Source organism: Phaenicophaeus curvirostris, chromosome 3 (assembly GCF_032191515.1).
Source record: "Phaenicophaeus curvirostris isolate KB17595 chromosome 3, BPBGC_Pcur_1.0, whole genome shotgun sequence".
Taxonomy (NCBI): Eukaryota; Metazoa; Chordata; class Aves; order Cuculiformes; family Cuculidae; genus Phaenicophaeus; species Phaenicophaeus curvirostris.
The window spans coordinates 88,476,288-88,503,511 of record NC_091394.1 but is presented as its reverse complement, the minus strand read 5'-3'; the positions used below and the strand labels follow the sequence as shown (position 1 = coordinate 88,503,511).

General features: G+C 46.1%; 1 long non-coding RNA gene across 1 annotated transcript in view; it reads right to left on the bottom strand.

Moving 5' to 3' along the window:
- LOC138719399 (uncharacterized) overlaps positions 1–27,224 on the bottom strand; it is an 80,702-nt gene that overhangs the window by 4,526 nt on the left and 48,952 nt on the right. Inside the window, exon 3 of the long non-coding RNA XR_011337211.1 lies at positions 8,366–8,446. This is a non-coding gene — a long non-coding RNA (uncharacterized lncRNA). The remainder of the gene's footprint in view (positions 1–8,365; positions 8,447–27,224) is intronic.

Genomic DNA, 27,224 nt, shown 5'->3' with positions numbered 1-27,224 from the left:
GCTGATTAGGGAAGTGGTAAAATCTTATAAGATCATGAAAATAAAGACTATTTTGAACAATAATTATCACATTTCAAAACAAGTGGACATTCTTGGCCTGGAGCCTCACGTACCACATCAGATGACAATCAAGTCAGATCTCACAAGAGAAAAATTAGCCAGATGGTCCATGGGAGATATCCCATAAAAAACAAGGATTACATGCATTAGGATGTTGCAAGTTCCCTGGCATCATGAAGTGAAGCTGCATGCTGCCTAGGCCAGCCTCCTGCTGAAATGTGATTTTCTTAAAATCATGCAGCCTTGACATGGCAAAAATCAGCAGAACCCCAGAAATAACTTTTCAAAAGAAATTCCTTGATGGAATACATCAAATAGACAATATTAAATGTTAAAATATTAAATGTGTCCAATATTAAATAGACAAAAAATAATGTTGGCAGGGAATGCCAGGATGGCATCCCTGAGTCTTAACCAAAATAAGGCAAGAAGGTCAATAATGCCAAATGCATATAAATTACAATAGTCAGTTCAATGACTTCATAACAATCAAGTTATAGAACAAAACGAGACTGAACATGAATAAAAATGAGTCAGAACTTTTATGACAACTGGATAACATTTCCAAGAGTACCGAAGGGGGCACATGAGCATCCCAGGCATGGGAAGCATTTAACAACTCCTCTAGAAAAGTAAGAGTAATAAACACAAGGTGCTACTGATCTGTAATAAAGCCTACTATAATACTGAACAATAATTAATCAAAATTGAATAAAGGCAACACTTATACTGATCAGTAATAAGTGCAAAACATAATTTTTAGGTGCAATGATTCTCTTTTAAGATCTAGCACCAAGACAGGGGCAAGCATAGTGCATCTGAAGAGGCACACTCTGCTCCACACTTTATGGACATGAGGACAGACATGAGGACTTTTATGGCAAAACGCTTAGGAAAATCCCTCCCCAGCACTTTGCAAAGAGAAATCTGTACGCCAAACACCAACACAGCCCTGAGCATCACTTGCCCAGCTTGGCTTACAGAAAAAAGTTTTCTTAGCTTTCCAAACCTTTTCCATTTTGCTGGATTATTTGGTTGTGGACACAAGAGATGAATTACAGGCAAGGGGTAACTCAATCCCCTTCTCCCCCAGAGGAGCTCTACTGGCAGGTTGAAGTGAGGTGCTGACATTGGTTACATCACCCTCTTTTCCCCTCCTGCAACCACAACAGAAACCTCAAGTGAAATTGTCCTAATCTCTCCTAATTTCGATTTCAGTCCAATGCGGGTGCTCTTTGAAGCTTCATGAAAGGAGCATCTTAAATAAAAAGGTTTATGGTGGTGTGCAGCAGTAAAATCGCTTTCAAAGCCTTAACAATCAGGAGGAAAACAAGCGTGTTCATTAACCTCTGCGTGCTGGCAGTTTCAAACAGGCTGCTTGTGGCCAAGATCATCCTGTTATCCCAAACACAGTTACCCATCCACAGCTGTATCCAGGCAGCAGGTCCAAATTTTGTATTAATCCTCTGTTTCAGGAAACAAGGACTTAATATTAAACTCATTTTACATACAAGTAACAGAGACATCACAAAGTTAAAAGCAGGGAATTCTCACTCCTTAACCTTAGCTGTCTAGAAGTTAAGTATCTAATGTAAGCCAACTATCTGGAAACTTTATATGATCCACGGAGGAACAGACTACTTCAAAGCATCATTTATTCCCCCTCTTCCCACCGAATTTATGTGGAGCTTGCATTAGAAATCAGAGGGGTTTTTTTAGACTTCTCACCTAATTTCACCTGACTTCTACCCACTGCCATTCAGGGGCAGTGAAGTACACAAAATATCAGCTCCAACTGGCACAGTCAAGCTGTTACAACAGCTCCAAGTGGGCCAGAATGTTGGCTGCCAGGTCACTAAGGATGTATGCAGCAACACTAGGACTGGGGTGCTCCACACTCAAGCTTGAGCTCCTCCCCCCTTTGGAAAATGAAACCTCTTTAAAAGCTTCCATTTGTGCTTTCAGAAAATACAAGAAAATTAATCCCAAGAAGCATCAATTTTTTATTTTTTTTTTAGCACAACTGTTACAGAACTATGAAAATTCAGTTCAGCAAGACAATCCACTTTCCCCCACTGCCATGACATCCCTTCCAGAACAACCTCTGTGGTAGGCTATCTCCCAGCAGGTGGACAAGGAATGCCCTTTCTTCCCCATTCCATCCAGTTCTGCTCAACTGCCCAGCAGCCACGCCTGCACCAGCAGCACCTCCTTGGGCAGGAGCACAGTGAAACAGCTGCAGCTTCTGCTGTTTATCCAAAATACCAGAGCACTTGGGAGTAATGTAAAATAGCCAGAGTAATGCACTTTATGCTTTTTGGGACTATGCCCAGGGAGGAAATGCCCCAGGAAAAGACAATTTGTAAAGCATTATCTATACGGTAAGGCCTAATGAGTTAATCCCCATCACAACGTATATCTGGTGCATTCCCATGGAAAGATGCAACCCAGTAAGGAGGTATTCCTGGCATGTCACTAGGCATGGCCAATTTACAGCAACATCAGCTCTCCCTGTCATGACCACAAGGAATGACAAGATGGAAAACCACCACCCATCTCATTCTAAGTCAGCAGCTTCATGCCTGCTTGGAGCAATAAGCCCCTTCTCACAAAGGTGACCCCTTCCTTCACCTATTGCTGTCAAAGACCTCTCAGGTCCTCTTGTTTTGAGAATACAGTTGAAAAATTAAGGCAAACACACCTGAACAGAAGAAGAAGAAATCCAAGCCCAACATATGCAGCTGTTGGGCAGTTTGGTTCATGTGTTTTGCCATCCAGTTTTAATCCCTACTTCCATGAAGGTGCACTGGCACCATGCACCCACCAGCCCCATCAATGTGGACTAGTCAAGACCCCTGGCTCCAGCGTGCCATCTTCTCCAAGTTCAATAGTGATCAGGCTGCAGACTGCAACAGAGCAAGCAGTTATGACTCAGTGTTATTGTTAAGAAACATTACCCCCAGAGCACTCAGAGGTTAGCAGAATACGCCCCTGGTTTAATAATTATTCCTTCTCGACCCCCTTTAGTCCACATTGGTTTTCAAGACGCAGCTTCATAATTCAGAAAATGAACATGGTTTTCCACAAAGGGGTCACATTTATCTAGGTAAAACATCCCCACAAGGAGAGCATCTCCTGAAGGAGACACCTCTGTGTGATACACTGCTGATGCATTCACTGTCCACTCTGTTGCCCACAAGTGGACCAGAGGAGACCTCTCCTTGCTTCCACCCAAGCCCTTCCAACATCCTTCTCATCACAGTCAAGACAGAAGACTATATAATGATGGGCAACATCCACAGTTTGTGACCTGGGAGGATTGTGTAGGACATTGGGGGAAACTTTCCTACAAACAAGGTAGTACAGCATTTAAAGAAGTCATCTGGAGATGTGGGGACATCTCCGTCCCTGGAGGTGCTAACTGCCCTCCTCCACCGCTAGTGGCACTTGAGTTATCTTGTGGTCCTTCCCAGCCTGTGTATTGGAGGCTCTCCCTTGCATCCTTCTGTGTTGCAAGAGACACTGATGGCCTGACTGCTTCCCCTGGACTTTCCTGCCTCCCTCCCAGCTTCACTCCCTCCAGGTCCCTCCATGGACCATGTGTGGATGATATCATCCAACTCAACTCCCCTTGCTACGTCCCTAAGCTTCCCAGGAAATGCAGTCCACACCCTGGGGAGACACCAAGGTCAGGGCAGTTCTATGCATGGAAACGAAAGCAAAGACATGGGGAGGGTGAGAAGACAAAAAGATGATACAAACTGCCTCTGAGAGGAGCTTTTTAAATGTTTGTGATTTATCCAACCATAAACACCGTTAACTTTGACAGGAAGCAGCAGAGCTGAGCAACCCATTGATGCAAAACCTAAAAAAAAAAGACCAGAAAACACCTGATTCAAGTAAATATAAGCTGTCTGCTACTGGACCCCCTCACAAACACACGAGACCCACACAGCCATTCCATGCAATTTGCAAAATAAATTACATGAATCTGTACCAATACCATTCTCTCTCTAGGCACCGATACCAGTAACCACCAAATGTGGCAAGTTGCCAGCTAGCCCAGACAATGCTTGGAGCTGCTGAGGAGGAGTAGCTAAATCTTGGAAGAGGAAAATGCAACAAGCTGAGGGAATACCAGACTGAACAACATGACCATTCACTTTTTCCAGATCTATAGCAATGGCTGAGAGAGGATACAATGCCTCGAAACCCTTGATCAAATGTCTGGGTGAGGATGGAGCCTGCAGAGAGCATGGAGCTGCCCAGCCTGCTTCTCCCTCCCTACTTCCCCATCCAGGTATCCACACACATGCTCATCATCTCACACAGCTACTTTGAAGAAGTAAAAATGTCTGAAATAGGAGACAGTTCAAACAGATTTTTATCATCACATCCTGCACATATCAAGTGAAATCAGAAAGAGGGAGGAGAAGCCTACGAAATAAAAAAGCATTTAACCCTCACAGTGAAAGAGACAGCGTCTTGGTTGGGCAGTACTGAGGAAATGCTCACTAACAGTGGGAAAATTAGTGAAACTACCAATGAAACAAAGCAGGACATGTCACTGCAGGAAAGCACAGGGAAGAGATGGGGGGAGACCAACCATCTGTGGCCACGGCTGAGCTGATGGTGACCCACAGGGACATGTGTGCAGGTCCAAATCACAGGAAAAAAGTTAACTTCATTAAAGCCATGGCTGGGTGTAAGTCCAGGTGATGTGTAAAATTTGTGCACAGTAGCATCATGGTAGAATGGGAAAAGCAACAACTTAGCACCACTCCCCTCCACAGTGAGCATACCAACACAGGCCAAGAAGGCTCCTAAATCCACAGTGGTTTCGAGTGAGGGGATGCCACCACTTCACCAGTTACCCCCTTGAGCTGCAGGAACTGGTTGGATTTGTGTACTGCTACTGCACCAAACATGAGGCAAAGCACAGCCTAAAAGCCCTTTCAAGTAGGTTTAAACTAACTGGTCTTATGTCATGCTTGCAACAGTATAATGGGCAGCAGCTCAGCAAGCTCTGCTCACCAACCACTCCTGAGACTGCACTGATCTTTTCACGCTGTTATGCACAATCCTATACCAGGGATCAGCATTGATTTAGCTGAACTACTGCAAAACCTGGTGGAAGCTCCATTGCAGGGACTTCACAAGCACCAGCTAGGCACCGTTAGAAATTACTTGCCTTTAAAAATGCTGCTGGTGCCTGAGCACACTGCTCACCCTAAGACGCAGTCTGCCCTTTCGTGTTTCTTAAGCAGTACATGTCTCCTGCCCTGGCCTCTACTACTTCACCCTGGTTTTGCATCTTTGCAAGATCTTGACAAGGCTTGACAGTCATCTTGTGATGTTTGACCCAACTGCCTTTTCTCAGGGCTGATCAACTTGCCTTATGCAAATTACCCAGGATGGAGGTAAACTGCAGAAAGGGGCATTCAGATGGTTCCTCTTATGTTTCAAAAGTCATTTGCATCCTTATTCTTTGCCTTTAGGGCAATTCCCAGTTGACTAAACACCAGCTCTTAGCTGCCAGGAAGTAGATAGAAAACCTTCCTTCTCCACCTACCCCCACTTGCAAAATCTTCCCTACTTCATGCAGGCTGCTCAGTTTACCTTTGGCAAGATGGACATGAGACCATTCCCCACTTAACCTGTCCCAGAATCCCAAAGTATCCCAGCAAACCACATCCAAGGGAAGTAGAGAGCCTCACACCAGGTAATGAGCTTGGCAGCCCCGCATCTCTGAGCCCTGAATGCTCTTGCTGATGTTCAAGGTGTGAGCCCAGCACAAAGATGTTTCCAAAAAAGAGGGATGGAGAATGGAAAAAAGCTGGAGTGAACTTTATCATGGAAAAGTCAGCCAGTTGGCCAGCAGAGAAGTAAAAATAAGGCTTTTTGCTGGCAACTACTGATACTGCAGAAAGCATTGCCCTTGCTTAGACACAACAGAACTCCTGTTACATTGCTCAACCTTAACATAACTCCCACCACAACTCCAAAGACCAAACTTATCCCTATTCTCTGGACAGAGAATCAAGGCACGACAAGAGAGCAAAGAGACTAGTGGCAGAAGCAAGCATCAAACCCATGGGCACTGTCAGTCCCTGCAACATCTTCTCGTCTCTTTCATGGTAGACAGATGAAAGGCAAAGATGTGTGATGTATGTGTCTCCTACCTGGACGGGGCCAGGGCTCAGGCAAAGGGTCACACCATTTCTATGTGACAGTGTTTCCCTGACTATAAAAGGAAGCATTTCCTCTCTTCAGGGCTGCAGTGAAAAGACTCAAACTTTCTAGTAAACACAGAAAAGCTAACAGTATATTGCAGTAGAAACTCTATATATAAGAAAAACAAACACATACGTTCCCTTTGCCCACTTAAAACTAAACAAGAGTGATGTACTGCTAGAAATTATATTTGTTCCTTGATTTAAGGTGACTATCTTGACCAACAACATCAATCCCTTTCTCAACAGGCTGCACCTCTGGCAGCATATTGAGAGCATCAGCAGAAACAAAAGCGTACCAAAAATCTTCCAGTCGCAGCTGCTTAGGTATGACAGCTAGTACATCTAGATTATAACCTTTTCTACTCAATATTTATCCACACTACAACAGGGACTAGCCAGCACATGCTGAGCACTTTGCAAACATGCAGAGAAAACATTCCTGTCCACAAAATACAAAGCTTATGGTGAGGAGGTGAAGTGGAGGAGGTGGCCCAGCAAAAGCAGATACATGGGTGGACAAAGCAAATACACAAAAGGGAGATGAGAATCAACAGAGCCCTGATACAGAGGTCTCAGCTCTTCACGTTACCACATCTGATGCCTGCCACGCAGTGGCATAGTTACTGGGATGTGGATACTCCCGCTGCAGGTGTCAGGCTCCCATAGGGCTCCCATCGTTCTAAACCCTCCTGTGGCTGAAAAACCACAAGCCACATTACTTGTAAACCGAGAGGCTAGACCAGCCCAGGGTTGGTTCTCAGGAGTTTCCCAGGAAGCCCCAGCAGCCTCACAGAAAATCTCCATGCAGCTGCTCCTGGGGCTGGAGTCATGTCTTGGGGCTGGAGTTACCTTGTTGGTCCCCACTGGGACTGCAACAGCCAGTGTGAGATGACCCAGTCAGACTGAAAGTGCCTTGGTGATGATACCCTGTTCTTCAGGAACATATTTACACTGCCAATCAGGGTGTATAAACACTGAGAGCAGGCTCAGACAAGTAGCTCACAGATTTAGGCTGTGTACAAACCTTGAAGAAAATTTAAGGGCAGCTTAGGAGAGGCCCAAGCTTTCATGCAGTGGGTTTGGACACCCAAAGCCACCAGCAAGCACCCTCAAATCCAGTCCTACACAGACTGCAGACATCACGCGTTGCAGACCCTACATACAAATAAACTGTCCCTGCTGCACTGACAGTGTGGAGGAGCAGGTATAGAATCACAGAATCACAGAATAGTTAGGATTGGAAGGGACCTTAAAGATCATCCAACTAGACCAGGCTGCCCAAGGCCCCATCCAACCTGGCCTTGAAAACCTCCAGGGATGGGGCATCCACAACTTCCCTTGCCTCACCACTCTCACGGTGAAGAAATTCCTCCTTACATCAAACCTAAATCTGCCCCTCTCCAGTTTATACCCATTCCTCCTCATCCTATCATCACAAGCCATATGAATAGTCCCTCTCCAGCTTTCCTGCAGGTCCCTTTCAGGTACTGGAAGGTCGCTATAAGATCTCCTCAGAGCCTTCTCTTCTCCAGGCTGAATAAGCCCAACTCTCTCAGCCTGCCCTCATATGGAATGTGCTCCAGCCCTCTGATCATCTTTGTAGCCCTTCTCTGGACCCGTATTCCCCATATCGTGGGGAATGATTCATTCCATGAAGACACTTACAGCAGGTCAGGGTCAGGCACTTCCTAAAAATATCCATCTCCCTCCAGGACTGTAAAAAGAGGCTGGGAGGTGACTGGTTCAGTTGCAGGCAATCACAGCCTGAAATCTCTCAATCCAGAGGAGCGAAGTCCCTTGCTATGAAGTCCAAATACAGGCAGAAACAAAGTCTGTGTAATGCACAGACCTCAGCATGCTCGAGGTTTTCTCCAGCCCTTCTAAGACCCCCAAGCATATCAGCAGTCTAAAATCCTCCCTTCAGCCCTGAAGAGGCAAAACATAGGGAAACCCAAAGCAAGAATGAAGTTGGGAGGTTCAACAGAAGAGGTCTCACCCAAGGGGTGCAGGGAAGCCCAAGACAGCTTGTATCTCCAGGCTCACGAGTGCAGAAAACTGTCACCACTCACCTCATTCCCCAGGAAACACTGGCAGGATATGACCTTCCTTCCACATGCTCCTCCTCTCTCCTTTTCACAGTCAACAGAGACCTATATGACATTACAACAAAAGAAATGTCAGCAAGCCCAACCTTGTCTCCTCCCACCAACCAAGAAGATCCATTTCCTGAGTTTAAAATAAGGCAGCACTGCAAAACAATTATACATAAATTGCGGCTTCCATATCCAATTAAATATTTTAATATACAAATAGTCATTTAATACATATATTTTACATTTAAATAGACATATAAATTGGGGAGCAGAGAGGAGCCTCCCATGAGTGACTGAGGTGGCAGCATGCTTCTCTGCAGCAGCGGACGGTCTGGAATCAGGCATGGAGCTGTACAGCCTGTCCCACAATGAACACTCATGATGATCAAGCAATAGGTCACCAAAGCAAACGCAATGAGGTCCTCCTGAGATGTCACTGTCAGCTCTAAAGCAAGCCCTCAAATGCTTCTAAAATGTAATGGGTGGAAACAGGAGAGGTAGTGAGCTCAACATGGTGAAGGGATGCCCTTCTTGTGGTACTCACTCAGGGCTAGTCAAGAGCTGTGAGGAAAAGAGGCGTAGGCAGTGGACCCCTGCTCCATTACCCAGAGGATCCCATCAGCATCATTGAGAGGATGTGAGCTTTTTCTAGTGGTGACCTCCAGGCTTTGCTGAACCTCTATGTACTAGTCCAAGGGTTGCACGCAACAGCCACAGTGACATCAGGCTGTTGATCTGGTCCCTACTACCATGCTGGTCAGTGGTCCAAGCAGTCTGGTTTCTCCCATCAGCTAGAGTCCCTTCCCTTCTTTCCTCCCAGGCCACAGGACCCCTTGCCACAGCAGTCATACATCACACAGCCATGTATCTTACAGCAGCTTGAGGCAGAGGAGGGTAAGGAGACCTTTATTACCATCAGAATAGCCTCATCAAAGAATCACAGAATCACTAAGTTGGAAAAGACCCACAGGATCATCAAGTCCAACCATTCCTACCAATTACTAAACCATGCCCCTCAGCACCTCATTCACCTGTCTTCTAAATACCTCCGGGGATGGTGTCCAGCCTGAACCTCCCCTGGCGGAGCTTGAGGCCATTCCCTCCTGTCCTGTCCCCTGTCACCTGGGAGAAGAGGCCAGTTCCCTCCTCTCTACAACCTCCTTCCAGGTAGTTATAGAGAGCAATAAGGTCTCCCCTCAGACTCCTCTTGTCAACAACCCCAGCTCTCTCAGCCACTCCTCTTAAGACTTGTTCTCCAGCCCCTTCACCAGCTTTGTTGCTTTTCTCTGGAGGCGCTCCAGAGCCTCAACATCCTTCTTGTAGTGAGGGGCCCAGAACTGAACACAGTGTTTGAGGTGTGGTCTCGCCAGTGCCGAGTACAGAGGGAGAATAACCTCCCTGGACCTGCTGGTCACGCCATTTCTGATACAAGCCAAGATGCCATTGGCCTTCTTGGCCACCTGGTTCATGTTCATTCAGCTGTCAACCAACACCCCCAGGTCTTCCTCCTCCAGGCAGCTCTCCAGCCAGACTTCTCCTAGTCTGTAGCACTCATAGGGTTGTTGTGCCCCAAGTGCAGGACCTGGCATCTGGCCTTGTTAAATCTCATGCCATTGATCTCAGCCCAGCTGCCCAGCCCTTTGTAGAGCCTCCCTACCCTCCAGCAGATCAACACTTCCACCCAGCTTACTTGCAAACTTGCTAAGGGTGCACTCAATGCCCTCATCCAGATCATTGATAAAGACACTGAACAGGGCTGGACCCAGCACTGAGCCCTGGGGAACACCACTTGTGACTGGCCTCCAGCTGGAGTTAACACCATTTACTACCACTCTCTGGGCTTGGCCATCCAATCAGTTTTCCACCCAGGAGGGCGTATCACTCAGCATGCTTAACCCAGCTACCTTTGCACTCCTAAATTTGGGAGAGTACAAGAAGCATTTCCGAAGAACGGGATGTGGGAGAGGGACAGGCAAGCTTTTTGTCCATCCAAATCCCTGTCAAGCCTCTGTAATTCAAAGTCTATGTCAGGGATGCCACCCCAAGCTATACAGCATTGGCCCAGACCCAGCAAACCTAGAGATCGGGTGCCTTAACTCCTTGAGTCAGCACCTGAACTCGGCTATTTTAAGAAAAAGGTCTAGTCGGGCTTTCTGAAACAGCTACCAATGCAATAACAGATTTCCAGGAGGCATGTGGAGGGACTTCAGGAAATCTTTATGGAGGAAAAGAGGCACTCAACTTCACATAGCCAGGACTAAACACCCTGCCCTAAGGGGATGCAGGGTAGGATAGCTTAGTTTGTAACAGCTAGCAGCAATCCTTAGGTTCAAACTGATTTAAGAAGTTGTGAATGATTATTTTTGAATACAAAACAGATGAACTATGCAGCAAATATAGCATCAATACCAGCAGCAAGAAGGGGCTGCTAACCTTAGCAGAACATAGAAATATTGCCCTGACCTGCAGCACAAGCACCTAAAAAAACCTGATCACCAGGCTTTGCTTTTGAGACTGTGGAAGCACCTCTCTCACTCTTGTTGCTGGCAAGTCTGGGAAGGAAACACAGGTTACAGTAACATTTCTGGGCCCCTTTTTGCATGAACAGCATCAGCATCTGCACCCTCCTAAAGATGCCCAGAGAAGCCTGTCTCTGGAAACCCAACCCATAAAACATCTTTGGGGGGAGTTGCTGCCCACATCCAACAAATTAACACATTAATTATTCCCAGAGGGTGCCAAGTCCAACAGCATACAACGTGAGCCAAAAATCTTCCCTGGCGCCCACACCGAGACGTTCGAGGGAGCTTTTGAGGAATTCAGGCACGAGCCCGGGCAACTGGCCGTGGAGCTAGGATTGCTCTCCTGGGACCTTTCCCAGGAGATTCACATGCATGCTGAAAAAAACCTAGGCTTGTTTGCAGTAGAAATGGGCATCAAACGTTCTGACATCAAGAAGGATGATTAAAGACAGTTGAGTTACAAGGAAAGATTAAAAGAACTAAATATGCCCAACTTGGCTAAGCAATGAGTAAGATGGGGATGTGATAAAAGACTCCAGGCACCTGAATGAAGGGAGTGGCACAGCATTAAAGGAGTGAATAAAATATCTTTCTGAGAAATGGATCCATCAACGATCTCCCAAGAGATAAGGTACAAACCTCATTTTTTAGGCATTTATAAAGCCAGTCACTGGAACTGAGGGTTTTGAGGAGAAATCCACATTGCCCTGAAGGTAGCACAGAACAAAGCTTTTCATCTTCAGCACCGGGTGCTGCACAATGCCACAGGGGAGCACAAGAAACATGGGAAGTGGCAAGTTTTTCATTCTCCCTTGCTCAAGAAACAGAGATATGATTTCTCACTGTAAAATTAAAAGAAAAATTTGCTTTTCACTCCTTGTTTTTAATTTAACAGCCCTAATCATAACATTCTGGTGTAAAAAAAAAAAAGAAAATAGCCACCAGCCCATTTGAAATTAAAAGGTCTGAGGGGTCTTATGAATACTTGACTTTCTCCTCCAATTAAAGATATGTGGGGTACCACAAAGGCAAGAACCTGGCTCGATCTGGGCAGCGGCACTCCTGGGGACTTCCACACCCAGCATGCACAAGGGCAAGGTGACAAAATCCTGGAAAGAACTTCAATATCTGTCTCTGCTGAGACTGTATGCCTTGGAGAAAGTACTCTCAGAAGCCCAGGGACCTGATTCAGTTTGTAAACATTAGAAGCAAGCCCCAAGCCGTGAGAAAACTGCCCAGGAGGAAAGCTAAACCTGTTCCGCTGGCTTTGCTCCAAAAAGCTGTATATAATGCATGTATCGTACATACCTACCTAAACATCAACTACGTGAAGATGAAGCAGTGAATTTTGTGTAATTCCACATAATGTCCAGCCATATGATGGCCTCCTGTATATCTCCATCCAGCATGGACAGAGGGATGCACCCAAGGGAAAGAGCTTGACCTTGACCTTAACCTTTACTGAATACAAAACCATACATAATGATTTTTTCACCAGTATTAGCTTATCAGTTCATTTGATGCGTCTGAGGGTTGCAATTAACCCCCAAATGTTCCTTCAGGTGCTTCTGCCTGGATAGTCTATCCTACTCAGCCACTGCGAATGACTTAAAAAGCTCGATGGCATCCCCCATTTAAGTACCTAAGAAACTGTTCATGCTCAACAAAGAAGAGCCAGAAGACATTCGTTGATGGTAGTTTTAAATCACAGTTAAATTCACACAATGGCCAAGCATCATAAAGGATGTGCTGCTGTCCCAGTTCCCTCTAGCTCCACTGACCTGGGGAGACAATACAGGGCTATCGGATCTAAGAGAAAAATAGCCAAGAAAAAAAAGGTGAATAATTTTCTTCTAATTAATTCCCTAAACCAGTTCAGTGGGGTTCAGGCAAGTACTAGAATCTTTCCCCTTTTGGCATGAGCAAGATCGGCTGAACTGCAACATGTGACTGCAATCCAAGGCAACCTTTGTTTGCAAGACCAAGACTGTATCTTTTTGATTTATTTTTTTTTACCCTTTCCCACAGCAAACTCTTAAGTCTGCAAGTGACTTTCTCCATGGGAACAGGAAATCCACCATTTACTGGCCAGTGAATTTTATTGCAAAGTTGAAATAAGATGTTCACAGAGGGTTTTATTACTTTTTTTTTTTTAATATGTGGAGTATTTTAGTACACAGTGAATCTTCTTGCTTTATGCTTGCATGTCTCTTTGGGAGGCTGAAGTGTAACACCAGGCTGCCAGACTGTTTTTATATATTGGAGAAACATGATTCTACCCAATCTGGAAGGCAGGCCAACATAAAAAGACCCATTCAAAGTGGATGAAACTCTGCATTTACAGTTTGGGATGAAAAGGGAAAAATTAAAACAGCTAAGACAGATTATTATATCTTCTACCAAACCTTCCTCTTCCAATACAGAATCAGCTGCTTCCACCACCACAGCAACACTGATGTTCAAGATAGCTATTTGTGATTGTGCGCTCTCAGCCCAGAAGGCCAAACATGTCCTGGGCTGCATCAAAAAGAGCATAGACAGCAGGGTGAGGGAGGTGACTGTGCCTCTCTATTCTGCTCTTGTGAGACCCCACTCGGAGTATTGTGTCCAGCTCTGGAATCCCCAGTCTAAGAAGAATATGGCACTGTTGGAATGAGTCCAGAGGAGGGCTATGAGGATGATCAGAAAGCTGGAGCACCTCTGCTACGAGGACAGGTGACAGAATTGGGGGGGGGGCGTTCAGCCTTGGAGAAGAGAAGGCTTCAAGAAGACCTCTGAGCAGGCCTTCTAGTACCTGAAGGGAGACTACAAGCAAGCCAGGGAGGGACTTTTTACAAGGACATGTAGTGATAGGATGAGGGGAATGGCTATAAATCAGAGAAGGGAAGATTTAGATCAGGTATTTGGAAAAAAATCTTCACAATGAGGGTGGTGAGGCACTGGCACAGATTGCCCAGGGAAGTTGTAGATGCCCCATCCCTGGAAGTGCTCAAGCCTGGGCTGGATGGGGCCTTGGGCAGCCTGACCTAGTGGAAGGTGTCCCTGCCTCCTGGGAGGGAGGTTGGACTAAATGATCTTTAATGTCCCTTCTAATCCAAACTATTCTATGATTCTATAACCAGGCTCAGATATCACTGTTACAATGAATTGAAGGCTTGCAGGTTATATTCGGCAACTCCTCCTTTTCCATTTGAAGTCAATTTTGAGTATTCCCACTCAGGCCATGCCAGTAGTTTTACTCAACTTTCATTGCATATTTAGACACGCAGCCCTTGCAGCAAGTGTGGCAGGAGGGCAAAGCCCCTCTACGACCCACAACTCAACATTACATTAGCAGCTTTGGGGCTGCGAAGACAGAACTGTAGAATTGTCACTTGTGCAATTTCCACTACAGGGACTAAAGGTTATTTTTTCCCCATTCAGCTAGTTAATAAGAAACAACTGTCTTCCAAAACACACAGAAGTTTGTACCATTCAGAACACTGGATTGGGATAATCCATGTATAAAAAGAAACGGAGAGGAGTCTGAAAGAGCAGCAGGTCCCAGAGTAGCAGCACATCTCCTGCCTCACTCACCCAAACATGGTGTCGAGCAAGGAGCGATGGAGATGGTGAGCCCAGGTGCAGCCCATGCATTCCCACCATAGGTGAGGGAGGGCAGGTGAGATGGTGTAACCCAGATAAAACCAAAAAAACTTGATGCCTGAAGCTCTACAACATAGAGTGCAGATGCCCTGATACCCAGTGGGACTGCAGCTCAGTCCCATGCTATGGAGCCCTGGCACCTCCATGAAGCTGGTACGGAAACCAGTCCTTGTCAGAAACAGTCCCTGTAAAAGCCAGGGGAGAAGCTGACTGTACAATTAACAACCTTTAAAGAAATCCACTCACTGTGACTCTTTTTTTACTTACGAAGAGCAGCAGTACCTGATCCTCAGTGCAGAGCACTGGGGCACCTTTTGGTGCTTAAGACAGGCAGTTGCCAGCACAACCTCAGAAAGCATCTTGCTTTCCAATGAATTGAACCTCGGGATACCTTTGTAGCTGCCGGGCAAAGATCTGATAATGTATTCTGCACATGGGCAGTGGGCAACATGCACCAAACCTGGCTGGACAGGCAGACAGGCAAGGACTCATCTTCTGAGAGATGACAGAAGGAATAAAAAGGAGGAACTGGCAAAGACAACCTATTCGGCACCACAGCAAAGCAGACAATCAGCCTCAGTGCCTCTACTGCTGCCTCCCCTCCTGTCCTGTGCCACCTTCCTGGGCTCCTGCAGAATGAGCTCCAGGAGGGAGATGTGTGCTGGGATGCAGCCAGTTCCCTGTGTTCTGCCCAAGAAGTCCATTTCTCACCCTGACACACACATTTCAGTGCCCAAGTCAATCTCTGCTCCCACTTGGCAGAGCCTCTGCCAGCACTCGCTTTCCCTGGGTGTTTTCCAAACACTTACCCAGAGCTTCCCACCCCCACTCTCTCACAAAACAATAACTGCTTCTCTATTTTTGCTCAAGATCTGAAAAGGCGTTAAGAGACAATGAGTGTTCTTCAGGTTTCAGGAAGATGGGCACCTCTGCCCATGTGAGTAGCTGCTCCTCTGTTGAAGGAGAGGGGATGCACTTGTCCTGTACACAAAGCTCTTGGAGAGGGAATGGAGCACGATGTAACTGCCTAGACTGCTGCTGGCAGCCCTAAAAGAGTTACCGCCTGGCTCAGAGGATTTCAGCGTTCCCAACAAGGCAGCCGGGGTGAAGAATGCAAGTGACGCAGCAGCATCCTGCCAGGAGAAAGGGAAAAAAGTAAAAAAGAAATTAAAAAAATAAAAAAACCTAAAACACTTTGGATGAGATTCAGGATGACTACACTTTTACTGTAAGTGTTTAGTAACTCTGAGTCGCATAACCCTTCTCTGCCCACTTGGGGCCATGACAGGCAGATTACAAGCTACAAGAAACGCTTCACACACCATGTGCCCAAATCCCCCATCTGAGGGAGGACAAAAAAAACCCCTTTAACAAATTAAGCTGTGTTTCCCGTTCAGTAAATCCTGATCGCTATTTATTTAACAATTTTTAAGTGTTATTTTAGCCTTCCTGGTTTGTGTGTGTTTAGAGGCTGTTCCTGGGACAGGAGCCAAAGTCGATTAAAGCAACCTGGCAGATGGAGAGGAAGGGAAATGCAGAGTGGAAGTGGAGAGGAAGATGTCAGGCCAAGGCTTCACCACTGGGATGGTCACTGGCAGCCCCCAGCCACGGAGCTGGAGGCAAGAAAGTAGAAAAATGAGGACAGTAACAGGAAGAGGGAGCCAGGACAGAGAGCAGTGCCCAGTCCATCACTGTTTAGCAGTTGCCAGCAGAGGCTCTCCACTTTCAGCACATTTGATGCCTTGCCCCAAGCAACCATGCCTGTAAATAAGCAGGTGAAAACAAAGCTATGGCAGACCTGCACGCACAAGCATCCACCCTGGGACTATGGCACAGAGGTGTCTGCAGGAGGAATGCTACACACAGGTACTGCCCAGGCAAGGCATGAACCCACCCAAAAGATGTTTTCACAGGAGAAATGTGGCCCCTCACCACAAGAAGGATGTTGAGGCTCTGGAGCATGTCCAGAGAAGAGCAATGAAGCCGGTAAGGGGGCTGGAGAACAGGCCTTATGAGGAACGACTGAGAGAGCTGGGGTTGTTTAGCCTGGAGAAGAGGAGGCTGAGGGGAGACCTCATTGCTCTCTACAACTGCCTAAAAGAAAATTGTGGAGAGCAGGGAGCTGGCCAAGTGACAGGGGATAGGACGAGAGGGAATGGCCTCAAGCTCCACCAGGGGAGGTTTAGGCTGAACATTAGGAAAAAATTTTTCACAGAAAGGGTCACTGGGCACTGGAACAGGCTGCCCAGGGAGGTGGTTGAGTCACCTTGCCTGGAGGTGTTTAAGGGACAGGTGGACGAAGCGCTGAGGGGCATCGTTTAGTGGTTCATAGGAATGGTCGGACTTGATGATCCGGTGGATCTTTTCCAACCTGGTGATTCTATGATTCTATGGTGAAGTGTGTATTAATTAACACAAGACCCCTTTTCTACTCCAGAGCTCTGTGGCTGTGGTGGCTTCAAGTACAGGCGCTTTCTCAGGCTCTGCTATCAGATCAGGGCTGGCAAGTGGTGAAACCCTAACAGCTGCTCTCCATCCTGAGCACAGATGAAGGGCAATGACGAGTGTGAAACCCAGGGACCTGCTTGCACTAAGCTCCTCTACTCCAACACATCCCTCTGCCCATTAGATGTGGGTGGGTAGAAGGACAGATGCAGATGCGGGCTCTCCCCTGGACCAAGTACGAACCAACTCTTCCACATAGCTTTTTACCAAGTCCAGCAGAGAGAAGAAAGCACACACCAGCAGTAGCCCTGCTAAAACATGCTGATAATAATGATTATGGGGTATGAATCTACAGAAGAAAGGAGCACCACCAACATTTGCAAGAGCTGGGCAAAAGGGTTGTGTGTGGCCAGAGGTTGCAGTAGACAGAGCCATCAGAACTACCTCCATGGACTAAACACAAGCACAGCAGTGTGCCAGGGTGTCATGACCCCATCCTCCAGAGATGCTGCCAAGCATGGTCCCCGTGTCAGCACACAGAGCAGGATTCACAGCTGCACCAGTGCATAAGGCAGAGCAAGGTTTGGCACAGAGCTGGAGCCGGTGATGCTCCGAGGCACCCTGGCCAGCTGCAAGCAGGCAGTGCTTCTTGGCCAGAGGACTCGACTCAGTTGCTGTAGCTCAGCAGCAGGAGTTTCTTCTTCCTATGCAGGCTGGGCAGAGGCAGTGACCCAACCCAGCCCACAAGCCCCACAGCTCCTACCAGTCCTAGTTTTGGATTTTTTCTTGTTTAATATGACACATCTGGTTTTGAACAGAGAAACACCTGAAAAATGCACGGCAAGGGTAATGCTAGCAAAGAGCACACCTGTGCATGAAACAAGTGAACAGCAAGATACAGGCTCCCTGCAGCAGCTCTGCAAGTTAGCCTACCCTGCATTTCAAGGTCAGCATGCTCCCCTCCAGCTGCCCATCACCCTTTTAGGCACCAGCCTAGGTGCCCTCCAGGGAGAAAAGTAGTGTTTTTCACTCTTATTTTTGGGAAATAACAGTATTGAGGAAGGTAAGAGGTGGGAACAGGAACAGAAGGCAACACTTGTCCAAATTTCATAGGAGAGCTGGGGAAGGAAGCAGTCAAAGTGAGCAGAAGCGAACGGAAGAAGACAGGGCAAACCCAGAGACATTATTCTGAATGCTCCAAAAGTGCAAATTTGGAGGGAGCTATGGAAAAGAAACAAAAAAGCTCACCCTTAGTGCTCATGGCTCACGCAGCTTCTTCCGAGGATTCGAAAAATTAAAGACTTTCAGCATTGCCCAAACCACCCACTGCGTTTTGCAGAAGATGGGTTTCCCACATGCCCAAAGACACATCTCTGAGCTGCCACTACAACCGTACTGAAGAACTCCAAAGCTCCATCATTAGCAGTTCTACCATGCCAGACCACCAACAAACTGCATTTGGTGGTCACTCCTTTTGATATTACATGGCGCATAGGAACTGCCTGGCAATTTGACTTATCCCCAGTGTAAACCTCAGCCCGTTAGCCTTGAAAAGGCAATGAATAGCAGCAAATCACTTGTTTTCTTCTTCACTTTCTTTGTGCCCTTTTCAAGACAAATTACCATGCTGTTTCCTTTTTTAAGCAACCAAGATAAACGCAAGTCAGATTCAGTGCCAGCACGTCACCAACAAGCAGAGCAAGAATTTATATTTTTAGGTGAATTTTTAGCATCAACAGAGCTATAACTGAAGCTTTCCTAGTAATGCTCACACCTACATCCTCTGAGACAGCTGGCACAGATGCTGTGTGCTGCACTGTGCAGGAAGCAGCAAGGCAAGGGAACCCTGCAAACCACAGGGGAAAGCTCTGCAGCCTACAAAACAGACCAGGTGTACCCAGCAGGTATGCCTATTTATGATCTTCCTCTTCAAGGCACTTTTATATCCTCCTGTGATTTTGAAACACAGAACACCATTTCAGCTTTGATGCTGTGAGTTCTTATTATCAACCAACCAATACCAGAATATCCTTTCTAATTGCAGTAAAACCCTTCTTTTCTCTAGAGGTACAGTTGGTAGGGCAGAACAGATCAGGAATTTAGCATTTAATCATAAGCCTAAGTATCAGCTTGAATCACCTAGTCTTGAGCATTCCCACCAGCTGCAAACACCAGACAAGTAATATCACTGTCACACAGCAGTTGCAGGAGTATTTGGTTTAGCATCCACAGGGGAGGAAATCATCGGTTCGCATCACAGCATACAGTGACCAATTTGTGGTCAATCAAACTCCTCCCAAGAGCTGAAAAACCAAGTGCAATATAGTAATGTCAGAAATCAGGACTCAGAAAAGCAGGACGTGTTGGGACACTCAGCCTCAGCAAAACTGACAAGGGCAGAAGGCATGCCAAAATCTGGATACAAGCACTGCAGAAACGCTGGGTCAGGAGGGACTTCAGAGAGCCACTCGGTTCTGAACCCTCTCTTGGCTTGTTTGTCTTCATGCCACTCTCCAAGGTAACACCAGCTCAGCTCTGCCAAGAAGGAAGCAGGACTCGGCTGCAATTCTCAGCAACAAGGACTGTTCGCCCCACCATCCAGGAAGGGCTGCTGTGCTGCTAACAAAGCGGTTTCTAATGCTTTTTTGGAAAAGCTCCAGCATCTCATTCTCCTTCACCACTCCCACCAGGAGCTGGCACCTACCCTTTGAGAAATGCCAGCCTAGCCTGCTGCTACCAGCCATGACAGAGATGATGCACTGGAAGGCAGCATCCAGACAAAGCACTTCCCTGTTCACGATTTTCTTCTAGTCCTGTCCACAGACATAGATATACATTGCGTGCTGTACTATGCCACCTTTCTGGATGTCTCAAATCTGCTATATCAACTCCAAACTGATGCTCAACCACTCCCCCTTTCCTTCCTTCTTGCTGCATGCTGTCTCGGCAAAATTGCAAAGCCATTCTTTGAAACAATTTTGGGGACACTTTTTGTTTTCTTCTACTCTCACAAAAGTTTCTCATCCCAGCTCACAGTGTGGACACACAACCAACCACATGATGAGCCACAGTACAGCCAACACCAGGAGACCAGAGATACCTGTCTCTAAAATTATGGCTGAACTGAGCATCCTATCAAACTATGGCCTGACATGTCTAGGGCGGTTTTTTTTCATAAGTTTAACATATGCAAATCTTCCACTTATTCCTCATAAGTAAAGTTTCCCAAACAGAAGCTTAATCCTCCCAAACTGCCTCTTTCATATTAAAAATAGAAGGATGGATGCTGTATATCACACAAGGTTTTATATGACAACTGTGACTGAATTATTACCTTTGGCATTATTATGTGGGCTATTCAAGATCTGCCTTTCTTGTAACAGCACCTGACTGTTGATTCACAACGAGCTCATGATTCACTGCAGTCCCCAGGTCCCTTTCTGCAGTTAATCCGTTACTGCTCATTTTGGGTATGTATATGCACTCGATCACGGGCACTTTTTTGCACTTTTCTTCATTGCATTTATTTCTCTTGTCTTCAAACTACCCCTGTAGTTCATTAAAAGGACTGTAAGAGAAGGTACCACGTCCTAAAGTACCTGCAATGTCTCTGGTTGTATTTCATCTTCTATATCCTCTGCAGTCTACTATGCAGTCTGTTATGACCCTCAAAATACTTTTCTGATCCAATAATAAGCCATTTCTTTTAACTTCTTAAGTACCCACTTCTGATGATTTCATCTTCAGCATATTTCCCAAGTTTGTTTATCAAGCCATCAGGATTTACTCAAGAACTACTCAAGAGCTTTCAGCACTTTTTTTGGTGAAGTCACTGGACTTTGTATGAGTTTGACAAATAGGTCTGCAAGCCCTCCATCCCTCAGGAGTACTTGCTATACCAAGAGGTATCACAGTTAAGAGCTGGCCATTCAGACAATACAAGTTCTGAAGTTATTTGAAATTTTCTTTAAAGTCAGATCAAGTAGATCACCAATTCCATATCCAGGATCAGCACCATCACTTTTTTCCAGGTCTCACCTACCCAGCTGTCACTCCATTGCTATTTCTCTTGGCTGAACTAGGACTTCAGGGCTGCAAGGAGCTTACAAAGAAAATCTCTTGCCCAAAGAGGTAAGACTTGTTTTTTATGCTCTTTAAATCATAAATATTATTTCCACTTGAAAAGGGAAAATTTCTTTTAACAGACTCAATGGCTCTGAAGGGTAATGCAGGCCTCTGAAGTAAATTTACAAAAAAAGGAAGCAAGGGGAGAAAGCAAAATAACACTTCCAGAAAGTTTTCCAAAGGAAATGAGTAACCACTTGTTACTAAATGATAAATCACAGTCCTCAGGAAGTGGCATTGTCTGTGGTCTATTTTTAATGAGAAAACACCGCTGTCAGTAGCACAAGGGCTGCATGTGCTGATGGGATGCATCTGTGGACCGCAGTAGCATTCATTGGGAACCTTCATCTCATTCCTGCTATTCCTATCACTTATCAGTAAACAAAATAGCGAAAAAAGAAAGTGGCTTGGAAAAAAATAATGCACCTAGGACAATCAAAAAGATCTACTGTTTTCTGTGGAGGGAGGAGTCTCATGAGGTTGAGTAAGGTCAAGTGCAAGGTCCTACGCCTGGGTAGAAGCAATCTGTGGTTTCAATACAGGATGGGGGATGACGTGATTGAGACCAGCCCTGTGGAGAAAGGCTTGGGGGTGACACTTGATGAGAAGCTCGACATGACCTCCTAATGCGTGCTTGCAGACCAGAGGGCCAAACATGTCCTGGGCTGCATCAAAAGAAGCGTGGCCAGCAGGGTGAGGGAGGTGATTCTGCCCCTCTACTTCGCTTGTGACCCCACTCAGAGTATTGTTGTCCAGCTCTGGAATCCCCAACCTAAGAAGGATACAGAGCTGTTGGAATGGGTTCAGAGGAGGGCTATGAGGATGATCAGAAAGCTGAAGCACTCTGCTACGAGGACAGGCTGAGAGATTTGGGGCTGTTCAACCAGAAGAGGAGAAGGCTCTGAGAAGACCTCGGAGTAGGCCTTCCAGTACCTGAAGGGAGCCTACAAGAAAGCCAGGGAGGGACTTTTTACAAGGGCATATAGTGATAGGATGAGGGGAACAGCTATAAATCAGAGAGAAGAAGACTAAGATTAGGTATTAGGAAGAAATTCTTCACAGTGAGGGTGGTGTGGCACTGGAACAGGTTGCCCAGGGTAGTTGTGGATGCCACCTCCCTGGAAGTGTTCAAGGCCAGGCTGGATGGGACCTTGAGCAGCCTGATCCAATGGGACATGTCCCTGCCCATGGCAGAAGGCTTGGAACTATATGATCTTTAATGTCCATTGCAATCCAAACTATTCTATGATTCTGTGATTCTATGATTCTATGATTCTATGATTCTATGATTCTATGATTCTATGACATGAGGAGATACTAGAGGCCAAGCAGAGGAATCAGGTCTTGTGCACAGCCTTAGACTTTGCTTTTGCTTCCCATGTGTGCACATGAAGCCACCAGGGTGCAAATCTGTGCTGATCCCAGTGTTCCCACTGGAGTTTACATGATCTCCCACATGCACTGGCATCTTCTGTGTCCCCAAGATGGAGAAAGGTTGGGCATGCAGCCACAGTAAACCCCTTCACCTCTTTTCACTGGCATCTGCCAATGAGATGGAGTTTTCTGGGGAAGCACCTGATGCTGCAGCTCTGCTGATGCTGAGTACTTCAAAGGTGTAATTAGCCTCATTATATACTGATAAATGAGTCCCTGATTCCTGTGGCAAAGTGACTGGCCGACTGCATATAGGCACATGTTGTCTAGGGAACAGAAGCAGAAGTCAGAGGAACTAGCTGGAGGTTCAGCTACAAGCACAACCTCAAGCCCAACTAGTTCTCAAGACTCAAGCAGACATTGCTGAGCTCGAGCCACCTGCAGATCCATATCCCCTGCATGCTCAAGTCAGCTCCAACCATTATTGACTTGCTGGAATACTAAGCACTGTGACTAATTTTACTGCAAGGATGACCGAGCTCTGACACAGGTTGCCCAAGGAGGTCATGGAGTCTCTATTCCTGGAGATATTCCAAAGCCATGTGGACGTGGTCCTGGACAACTGGCTGCAGGTAGCCCTGCCTGGGCTAGGAGGTTGGACTAGATGACCTCCACAAGTCCTTTCCAACCTCAACTATTCTGTGAATACAAAGATGTATTGCAGAGCAGTTCTGTACGTTAACTTGGTTTTCATTGACTTGGTGCAAAAAGACTGTAATTATTCAACTTCCCAACTATTTCTGACATACTTTCCATAGATGAGGTTTAAGCCTTTTTCCCCCTTCCTTTTAATAGCAATGCAACCCTACAGTTTATAAGAGATTATACAATACACACACACACCCCCTTCCAAAACAGTATCTGAAAGTGTATGTTTGATGATTTTTTTTTCCTCTCCCCCCGTAAACCACCACCCTGTTGGTTTCATTCATTGTGCAGCATTTTGCAATGAAGCGTAAAAATGGTATTAATCATAGCTCTGAAAAAACCCATAAATTTCTTCTCTGAGAAATTGGAAGGAAAACCATTTGGAAGGAAAACTTCCAGGAGCCAGAGGGACTGACAGGGCTGGAGACTAAAGTCCTTCTTTTCAAAGGCCAAGTGTTTTCCAATATATCCCTTGGACAGCTGCCCTGAGCCAAAGTTATAATACTTTATTCTTTAGTTCAAGTAGCAAGAAGGAGATTGGGTATAAAATCAGGACGAATATCCAAAGTGAATGAGGAGCTTAGAGGGCAAATATGTCATAAATCTAATGGGAGCCTTGAGCTGTAACTACAGCTTTCATACAGACGGATGTCAGAAGCCGCATCTGCTTCTCACCTCCAGGATGCTTCAGGGACTGTGGCCAAAATGACCAGGTAAGGGCACCCACCCCTTGGAGGCAGCACCCAAGCATCTGAGACAGAGCATCGGCACTCGCCCACAGCAGAGTCTTGCTTCAGCAAGAATCAGAAACACAGACATCTGCAAAGGGTATGCCAAAAAATAAAAATTATTATCATCTTTATGTTTCCTGGGCAAACATCTTTGGAGAAAACTGCCTTCTATTTAAATCAAGCTCTTTGTTCACCTTTGCAGATTGAGTGCTTCTTGTGGACAAAAGGAGGGGCTGCTTCTTGTGGACAAAAGGAGGGGCTTCAGTCAAAGACAGAGTTGTCAAAAACAATGAGATTCTTTTCTATATTAGATGCTTCAGCAGAGATTTGCCAAAGGCTTTGGAATCCCTTTGCTTTGGAGGTGAAAGATTAACAATTTAAACCCCTCCTTTTAAATTAGGAAGGGAAGTAAAAGAAACTATTGCATGAGAAAAAACATCAAGCCCACCACAGCAAAACTCAAACACCAACATTTTCTTTCAAACTCCAAAAGTGGTTTCAGTGAGCTGGCAAATGGGGAATTTACCTTTTTCTTACTTGCCCTTCTCCAGCATTTGCTTCTCTGCCATAAATCTTCCAGGCAAAACATTAAACCACAGGGATAGGGCACGACAAGCATCTTGGTACAGAAAGAGCCAATATGCTGCAACCAGGGGCAAGGCGCAGTGCAAGCAGTTGCAATGCGCCTCACAGAGCATGACAAATACTTCAGGTTTATTGTTATATTAGTAGCATAGCATAGCATAGTTAAATTCTGATGGAAGGGGGCAGAGGGAGAAAGAAAATAATCAATGATCGAACTTTATTTTTTTCTTTTTTAATCAATCATTCCAGACTCCTCCGTGCAGTGTAGTTCCCTGCTTTTATTCAAAGCACACATGCCTCTGCCCATCTTGGCTACTGATATCATTTGTTATCAGCATGTTTCATTCTTTCCCATTCTTGCAAGAGCTGTGCAAGGTAAAAAAAGGATATTATCTTCATATTTAAGAGGCAAAAAAAGGCTGACAGGGATAGGTCTACTGCACTATCGAAGCTTTTGCAAGAGCAGGAACAATGTGGCAACCCAAGATTTAGTGTTGTCTACACAAACCCTGCTGGGGACCCCAGCTCCTTTGTCAGCAGCCAGCTCTGGTGCAAACCACTGTCCTGGTATCAAGGTGGCCAGATAACAGCACACACTCAGAGACACATCGCCCTCTTCCACACAGATGCACATACTTCTGATGACCAGTCCAACAGGGTCAGGGAACATCATCCATCTACTCTGTACTGTGGCTTCTCTTGGGCACCCAGCTCAACCAGCCAAGCTGAAGAAAACCTTTGCATTGATTTGAATCCCCAAGACAGCCATGGAAACATTGGAAGGGTGCAACCTCACGTCTCTGCAAAGGATGTTTAAATACATCTTTTTCTCTGCAGGGGTGGAAAAAAAAAAAAAGGTGGAATAGCTATTAAAAAACTACATGCCAGCCAATCTGGTGTCTAAGTGCCATCCTCTGATAGCTTTTTAGACAGTCATGAACTTCAAATTTATTTTTTCTTCTGCTCCCTGCAGCTCCTAAACAGCATGAGTTAAATATTTATACAAGAGCCACCGTTTGTTTACATTTCAGTTCACACTCACTGAGCTCCAGTATGCCCAGATCCCAAAATGACAGCTGATTACAGAAGAGCCTGAAAGTACAGCAGAGGGGACCCTGACACTTATCAGACCTCTGATCCGGACACTTTCTCTGGCAGTTGTTTTGGAGCACCTTTCCCAGCTTCTTTCAAAAGAAGATGAACCACAGCTCCCACCAGCCAAGGTCCATGTTTCATCAGATGCTTTGGCACCGCTCTGCTCAGTGCCACAGAGCACCAGATTTTGGAGAGTCCCCGATAGGTCCTGTCCAACTCACAGCAAGGTGGCCGGATTACTTCTGAAAATACAACTGAAGCACTTGAGCTGCTGCACAGCAGGCACAAAGACAGGGTGCAAACACTTCGGAGAGTCCAAGCCCACACAACCAACCTGACGCAGGTCGGGTACAGCACAGTGTCACTCCGGCTGAACAGGTCCTACCCTGACTCGTCCCTCTGTCCCTCATGGATTCAGCAACAGCTTTTCCAGTTTACCACAGTGTCCATTCCAACGCCAAAACAAAGTCTTCCCATATCTTACAGAATAACTGAGGATACATAAACTTTTTGGCTAACTGAACAACCTGTATACATCAACACACTTCTGCTATAAGCCAGGTAAGCCCAACAAGTCACACAGCAGAAGATGACAGCACCTTCTTGCATCTGGTGTTACATATTTTCATGGGTGGACCAAGAAAAAAACAGACTGTGTGTCAGATGTGGTGATTTCAATTTCTTCATCCTATAGAGTAATGTGTGGACCCAGCTAAACACTCCTTCATTTGGTATATAACTGGGAACTCACCACCACAAAGGTGCACATGAGAGGTGAGGCTATCAAGAAGGCACATTGTTATGCCAAAAACACCTCAAAGGAGCATCTTGCCCTGTAGATGCTCAGTGTCCGGCTTTGCAAGCTCCAAGAGAAACAGCAGAGGCAGGGAGACACTACCCAAGCAAACACATCTGTCAGCATTTTCTGATGATCACTCAAGGCTGGCAATTTCCTTTGTTTTTACACTTCCACACACAAGTTCCTGTATAAGGAACTGGCCAGGAGGCACTTAGTAACCTCGGATGGATGAGAGGTTGGGAGGTCTTTGCCCAAGTCCAGCTTCTTCAAACTCAGCACCTGATTTGAACGTTTGGATGACTGGACGTTGCTGAAGAACTAAAAACCCCACTGTGCTCATCCCATTGAGACAAACCCTTTATCAGCACTGCAGCAAAGTGGAAGTCAGCAATGTTGCTCTGTCCTGGGGTTCTCCAGGGGATAACAGAACCCCTTCCCCCCTGCACAGGGTGTTTCACAAGGCATTTCACCCCAATAGAACAGAAAATGTGGTGTTGAGCAAGAGGATGATTTTTGTTATCAGGTGGATCTCAACGTGAGGTTTGCAGGCTGCCATCATTACAAGGCTCAATATCTAGACCCAAGGCCCTTGCACGGATGAAAAACTCAATCCCGCAAATGGTCAGGCCACGTGTGCACATGCTATCTGCACTCCTTCTCACACGTGTTTCTTATCCAGGCATGCCTATGCACACATGCACAGAAAAGCATCTGATGAAGCTTTATGGACGTGCCCATATGTATATCCACATGAATGTGCATGAGAACACAGGCCCACCGCAAGCAAGCCACGCTGCTAGATGAGA